The sequence below is a fragment of the Peromyscus leucopus genome, chromosome 14 (assembly GCF_004664715.2).
Source record: "Peromyscus leucopus breed LL Stock chromosome 14, UCI_PerLeu_2.1, whole genome shotgun sequence".
Classification (NCBI taxonomy): Eukaryota; Metazoa; Chordata; class Mammalia; order Rodentia; family Cricetidae; genus Peromyscus; species Peromyscus leucopus.
In genome coordinates, this window is record NC_051075.1 from 31,029,926 (window position 1) to 31,037,371 (window position 7,446).

The following is a 7,446-nucleotide window of genomic DNA, read 5'->3' on the forward strand; positions in this document are numbered from 1 at the left end:
ATAATCCTTTTACTCACTGTGAGAATTGTCAGAAAAGGCAAACAATCGCAAGGAAACTGACAGTATAAACAAGAGAAATAGGAGCACTAATATTCACACTATTAATTATCTAATGATGAAATGTCTGTTTTTTCAAGGACAAGAAGAATGTATCTCTCTTGAGAAAATGCTCCCAGACATGCATCATGTGTATATAATTCCATAACATGAAATCACTTGAGGCCTTCTTGCATTGTGTCATACCTAACTCACAGATTTTCACCCTGACAATACAGTCTAAATACAATGAAAGCAATAGATTCCTTTTCTCCCCGTTCAGTTAACTTGGTGTATTTATAAAATGAAAAGTTCTATCAAAATGTCTTTTCACTGAAAAAAAAAATAGAGCAGAAAATGGATGTACTCAAAGCACACATTCACTTGGTAACTTCAGTGCAGGACAGTTCATAACAAGCATATTTGCCCTTATTCCCCTAGAGCTGATCAGCTTCCAAGCTAATTGTAAAATCATTTTTAACAGATCTCATCGTGTTGATAACAGGCTCACTCACATCAACTCCAGCCAAGCTCTGAACATTTACAATCCTCTGACTAATGGCTGGAAGCTTGGTCAGAGCATTTGGAAGACTGGCTGTGGAAGCATCTGCTAGAGCAGCTGCAGCATCTGCTGAGGCTGGCCACCCACAGCAATGGCTTTTGTCAAGTGCTTTACACCTTTCTCCTATTCACCTTGAGCTGATAACTCTTTGCTAAACTGTATCTCTTCAAGAGAGAATTCCTGGACAGCTGCAGGAATTTTAAGTCAGGTAACTCGGAAAGCTCAGCTCTCTCCTTAGAGAACGTCAGTTTCTTTCCTTATTCTCAAAGCCATTTCTTGAAGTTGGGGGTCACTTAACCTTTTGTGGTAGAAGTAGATACAGTGACCCAGCAGTGGGCAGAGCACATGCCCATGGTGGCAATGCTGATCTTCCTCCCCACACCCTTTACTGGCCTGGGTCATGTGCTGGGCTGCAGCAGAAGCCCAGCAACCATGAGCTCAGACAGATTAGATCATTCCAGCAGGTTACAGTCACCAGACTCCAGTCTAAATAGAGAAGGCCAATAGACTTTTTAAAATGAACTTTTTCTATTCTTTTTATTTATTTTTACTTTCATATGTGTGTACCTTATTTGTGTTATTTCTTTTCTCTCTCTGCTCTATTCAACCCCATGTCATTTCCATTCTCTTTTAGATTCATGATATCTTTTGCTTTGAGATATATATATATATATATATATATATATATATATATATTATATATATATATAAAATATATATATTATTCAAATTATATTCAATCAATAAAAGCCCATTTGTTGTTTGCTGTTGCTTGCTTATATGTTTTAAGGTTGAAAACTTAGTGTTGGGTAAACAATTAGGAGGCTCAGTCCTGGAAAAATTGATTCTCCCTCTCAGTATCAACTAACTACTTGTAAAACTTCATCCAATTGTAGGGCCTACTGAGCCTTCAGGAATCCACATTGTATTTCTATTGTCTCACAGATTGAGGAACCTAAAACTGTGTCAAGGATTTCATTGTTAAGACACAAATGAAGATAACATTTTAAGCCCAAGTTCAGATGTATCTTAGAGTACACATTTGCATTCATTAAACATAGATGCAATTAATATTGTGAAAATATTTTTGTCAATCAAAAACAGCAACAAAAACTACTGATTTGAGGATTCTGAATATTTTTTAAGAATTCTTTAGAAGTTGGAGACATACTTCTCTGAATTCTTTGGTATCAGGAGGCAGACTACATATTCTAGAACTGTTGTGTTCACACATTATTTTCCTATGGTCACAGAACTAGGTCAACTTTCAGTTTTTCCTGGCATGCTACCTATGCAAGGTATCTATTACATCAGAGTTGATTCTCTTGGATAATATTTCTTGTGTAATTAAAAAACAGAAAATAACACAATGAAGGCTTACTGTCGAGGAAGTGATGGCTTTTCTTTTATATTTTCCTTTAGTGCTTTATTGCTAAATGTGGTCTTCTTTTTCTGAAATGTACCATATAGTTAGTTAAATGAGCAAAGTAAATGTTCTGTTTTATATGCATATTATGCAATACAGTACAAACTTGGACAGTGTCTTAGTTAGGGTTTCAGTTGCTGTGAAGAGACATCACGACCACAGCAACTTTTACAAAGAAAAATATTTAATTAGAGTGGCTTACAGTTTCAGAGGTTTAGTCCATTATTGTCATGTTGGGAAACATGGTGGCAAGTAGGCAGGCATGATGCTGGAGAAGGAGTTGAGAGTTCTACATCTTGATCCACAGGCAGGCAACAGGAAGTGAACTGTGACCCTGGGCATAGCTTGAATATAGGAGACTTCAAAGCTCACCCCCAAATGGCACATTTCCCCCAATAAGGCCACACCTACTTCTTGGTGCCTCAGAACAAAGAATTGCTCTATTTTTTTTTTTTTTTTTTTTTTTTTTTTAGCTGAGGACCGAACCCAGGGCTTTGTGCTTGGTAGGTGAGTACTCTACCATTGAGCTAAATCCTCAACCTTGGCCACAGCTACTTCAACAAGGCCAAACCTCTTAACAGTGCCATTCCCTTTGGGGGCTATTTTCTTTCAAATCCCCACAGACAGCAACTATTTCATGATGTCTGCCATATGCAAAATCTAGATATTACACTTTACATAATAATGGGTCTTCTTCAAATGATATGGATGAGTGTGATCAAGAATGAGGCAAGGGCATAACGGAGGTGAATAAGAGCCAAGTCCATGACACATATGTTTGAAAAAATATTATTTAACCTATCATTCTCTACTATGAATACTTGTTAATAAAAGTAAAATTAAATAAACTCAGAAACTATGTTACAGAAAGTAAGGTCCTCTAAACTGTACTTTTCAGAATTAACAACTGGTAATATTCTTGTAAAATTATTTCAATCTAAAACTATGGACTAGAAGAGGGAAAGAAATTTTGTATGCTTTGAACTGATAAAGGTTTTAGTAAACCATAAAGGACATGAAAAAAGTTTATACCCAACTTATCTGTGGTTATCTCTAATGTCTATATTGGAGAGAATTTTACCTTCAATAAGAATACCTATGCTTTCTTCCCTAGAGAGAATAAAAGTCCTCCTCCTTCCAGCTTCGAGTTTCTTTTTCAGTCGAGTTCACAGTGAAAGAAATTGTTTTCATATGAAAATCCTTATCTCCATCTCTCATCTACTATAATACTTGTGCCAACGGCATTACTTTCTGAAAAGATATTTGGGTGTAAAATAAGCAAAATCCCATAAAAGAAAGGTTGTTTCTCACCTTACTATTTTCTTTCACACCATTAGAAACTATTCAGCCAACTTTGAGATACAACAGACAAAGGTATGTGAAGGAATATTGCCAGTGAGACTTTATACTCTATGTTATGGTCAGGACCAAGGAACCACAAATCAGGGCCCTGTCTTAAATTGCCATTCATGGGAACATACTATTGGAAGAGCCATGTTGGAACATTGAATAAAGCAGTGTTTACTATGCCTGATAAGTCATATCACTCTCCTAAGAAATGACAGCCTGTCAGCCTCTGCCTGCCAGGAATGTGTTAAAACCTTGGGTGAGGTCATTTGCAAGATCAGTCAGAAGAGAGAATAAAGAAAAACAATTATGTGGCTGGAGCCCAAGAAAATCTAGATGGAAACACCAGTAATTCTCATGAAGGAGACGATTAGCTAAAGCATAAATTTAAATTTATTGTGGAAATGTCAGCAACAGGACCCACATAAGATGACAAAGCTGGAATTTCTACATATATCCATATATTTTACCACATATTTGCATATACAAATTTAGCATTTCAGAAAGTGACCAGTAGAAGTTTATGAGTATAAATGATGACTTTGCAAGGCAAACATGACTGAGACAGATGCCTACATTGTGGTAGTGGAAGTTAATTGCTTTAATTTTTCCTGAAGGTATATTAAACCATACTAAGAGGGAACAAACATAATATGAGATATGCCCAGGCAGCAATGAACAGTTATTATTAAAATATAAAAACACAGTTAAATTTGTGTGGGGTCCAAAGGGTCACGAACAATCTAGACAAGGGAAAAATAACAAGCAATGGTGAATGTTTCCAATTACATGAAAACAATCAATCATGACACATATTGATATGTGTGTGTGTGTCAATTTTACCCTGATAGCTTACATATTGAATAGATAGATAGATAGATAGATAGATGATAGATAGATAGATAGATAGACATAGACATAGATAGATGATAAATAGATAGATAGATAGAAATAGATAGAGAGATAGCTATATGGTACAGGAAAGAGAAAGTAATAAAATTGAGTCTCATTTGTAAAGTCAATTTTTCAAAAGCACAATTCAAAAATGAAAAAAGGCATTATTAATTACTGTTACTGGAAAGGTGGTGTTACATATGTACCCACCGAAGTGTCAGAGAAATCCTGATAACACATCTGCACTCCAAGTGAAATCCAGCGCTCTTTGCAAAGTGGTGTTGCTCAGACAAGGCAGAGTAAGAGAAGGAGAATAGAAAGTAACTCTGAGTAGGGCATAGCCTCATCTCACCATTATGAAACATGAAGACAAAACAGAAATCACCAGAAGAGAAACATGAGCTGATGGGCTGTGATTACACAGTAGGTTGAACAAGGAGAGCAATAATGTACTACACAGTTCAAAGGGCATGAAGAAAAGTCTTAACTGTTTCCCCATAATTAAATGATACATGTTTAAAGATACAGATGCTTATAAAGTAAGCCAATTTAAATATTACTCAGGACACATGTGTATCAGAACATTACATGTAATTCTGCTAATATGAATAGTGTTCATGCCCTTTTATCACTGAAAAAAAATTTAAAAATGAAGACAAATTATTATGTTTGTTTTTCCTCTACCAGTTTTTAGCCCAGGTTATGAAGAAAATGTCTTTTGGAGCTGGAGCTTTATGAGATGATTTTCAGCATCATACCAGGGAGTAGTGTGTCTTGCTTGAATAGACTTTCATATTTTACTTCCTGTAAACATGTGAAAGTCATTAAATTGCTGTGAGATAGTCTGTATGTCAAATTGCTCTGATTTGTCAATAAATAAAACACTGATTGGCCAGTGGTCAGACAGGAAGTATAGGCGGGACTAACAGAGAGGAGAACAGAGAAAACAGGAAGGCAGAGGGAGTCACTGCCAGCTCCCACCATGACAAGCAGCATGTGAAGACGCCGGTAAGCCAAGAGACACGTGGCAAGGTATAGATTTAAGGAAATGGATTGATTTAAGATATAAGAACAGTTAGCAAGAAGCCTGCCACAGTCATACAGTTTGTAAATAATATAAGTGTCTGTGTGTTTATATTATAAGTGAGCTGTCAGACTCCTGAGGCTTGGTGGGAGCTGGAGAGAAATTCTCCAGCCACATTAAATAGAATGCACTGTCTCAAAGGTAATAGAGCAGCATTCAATATGATGTCTATTGCTTTTAGACTACATGAAATGAAATGATGCGTCTTGCTTTTAAGAAAAAATTTTAAATATGTATATATACAAATTACCTGCACATCCATGATTATGTGTTTCTGTATGTTATGTGAATGAAGTTTATAATATACACAATTGAATAGAAATTCAAAATTATATTAATATTAAAAATATATAAACTATAAATTATTAACTTTTAAAACAAATATTTTAATAAACAATATATATTAAATATAATATAAATTCTATATTCATTAGTCATTTGCCATGTACTTTATTTTTAGAAAAAGTTGAAGTTTATAATAACTAATAGAACACAGTCCATGAAATGATTTGAAAATACAAAATCATGTATTATAACATGTATATACATCATGTATTATAAGTATTAGTATGCTACAATACTAGTAATGTATTTTTCCAGCACTACTGGATTGAGGAAAAAGTTCTTAGAATTTATGGATTTGAAAGTATCTGAAAATTTCTTTGAAAGTATATTTTAGATAGAGAGAAACACTGAGGACGAGAGCAGGGTAATGAGCCCATATCTATGTTGACCATGACCTGACGGACTTTGTTAGCTCCACAGAGAGTAAATGGATGTTGACAGTATAGAAAAGAAAATACTTGCTCAAATACAAATTGCATTCATAGACTCTTCATTCATAACAATCTAGATCCTGCCCACTTTAGTGCTGATTCAAGTACATGCTAATATACTAGTAATTTGATGCCCTAGATTTTCCACTTCCGATTTCACAATGAATCTAGGTTACACCTAAAAATAAAGCACATCATACAAGGAACTTTTTTTTTTTTTTCAGCACAGTAGCACAGTTTTCTAGGAACCAGAAGAATCATACCTATATTAATATCTCTGTTTTCCTCATGCCATATACAGAATTTCTGATTTGGGTAGCTAAATTATACCCATATTTCATGTGTTTGTAATGGTTCCTTTAAATATGTGTATGATTATTTTATGTCTATTGTTTTCCTTCATGAGTTTTAGAGTGTAATAAAACTGTCAGAAAATTTTTATCTGAAATGAATAAATAAGTAATTATTTGGGTTCTTTTTTATTGTATAAATAAGTTAAAACCTTATAATTTCTACAAAAATTATATCATACACAAAATATTAAAATGAACTGTGATCTAAATATGATGAAATTCTTCACTATTTCAATTTTGTTAATATTAAAATTGACAGTAAACAACATATTTACAAATAATTTAAATTAAAGATTAAAGGATTGGAGCAGGGACACAGTTTAGTTGGTACAAGAGTTGCTGGTTGCACCAAGCCATAGATTTTATCCCCAACCAGTACTCCAAAAAGGAGATATGATGAAAATATCAGCAATCGTAGCACTTGTGAGGTAGAAAGTCAGAAGGTCAATGCCATTCCAGCTTCAAATAGAGCTAGAGGCCACCCTGAGTGTAACACATGAGAGGCTTTATCAAAGAAGGAAAGAAAAAGAGAGAGAGTGTGTGTGTAGTTCTTTTATTTTTCACTCTTTGGAGGCCTGCCACCCAGCTCCCAAATAAATATATGGAGACTTTGGTAAATGTCCAGCCTTGCCTTGGCTTGTTTCTAGCAGATTTTTCTAACTTAAATTATCTTGTTTCACTTTAATTATGTTTTGCCTCTTGGCTTTTTACCTTTCTTTATTCTATATATCTGTCTTTCCTTCTTACCCTGTGACTGGCTGGCTGTGTGGTTGGACCATGGTGTCTTCCTCTCCTTTTCTTGGTCCTTACTTCCTTCTCTAGACTTCTCCTCCTGCTTATTTTCTCTGCATACCAGCCCCACCTATTCCTTCTTTCTTCTGCCTAGCTATTGGCAGTTATTCTCTTTAATAGACCAATCATATGTTTTAGGTAAGCAAAGTAACACAGCTTTACAGAGCTAAACAAAT

General features: G+C 34.8%; 1 pseudogene; it reads right to left on the reverse strand.

Moving 5' to 3' along the window:
- Positions 1–473: 473 nt before the first annotated feature.
- Positions 474–5,611, reverse strand: LOC114706800 (annotated as a pseudogene).
- Between the last annotated feature and the right edge of the window lie 1,835 nt (positions 5,612–7,446).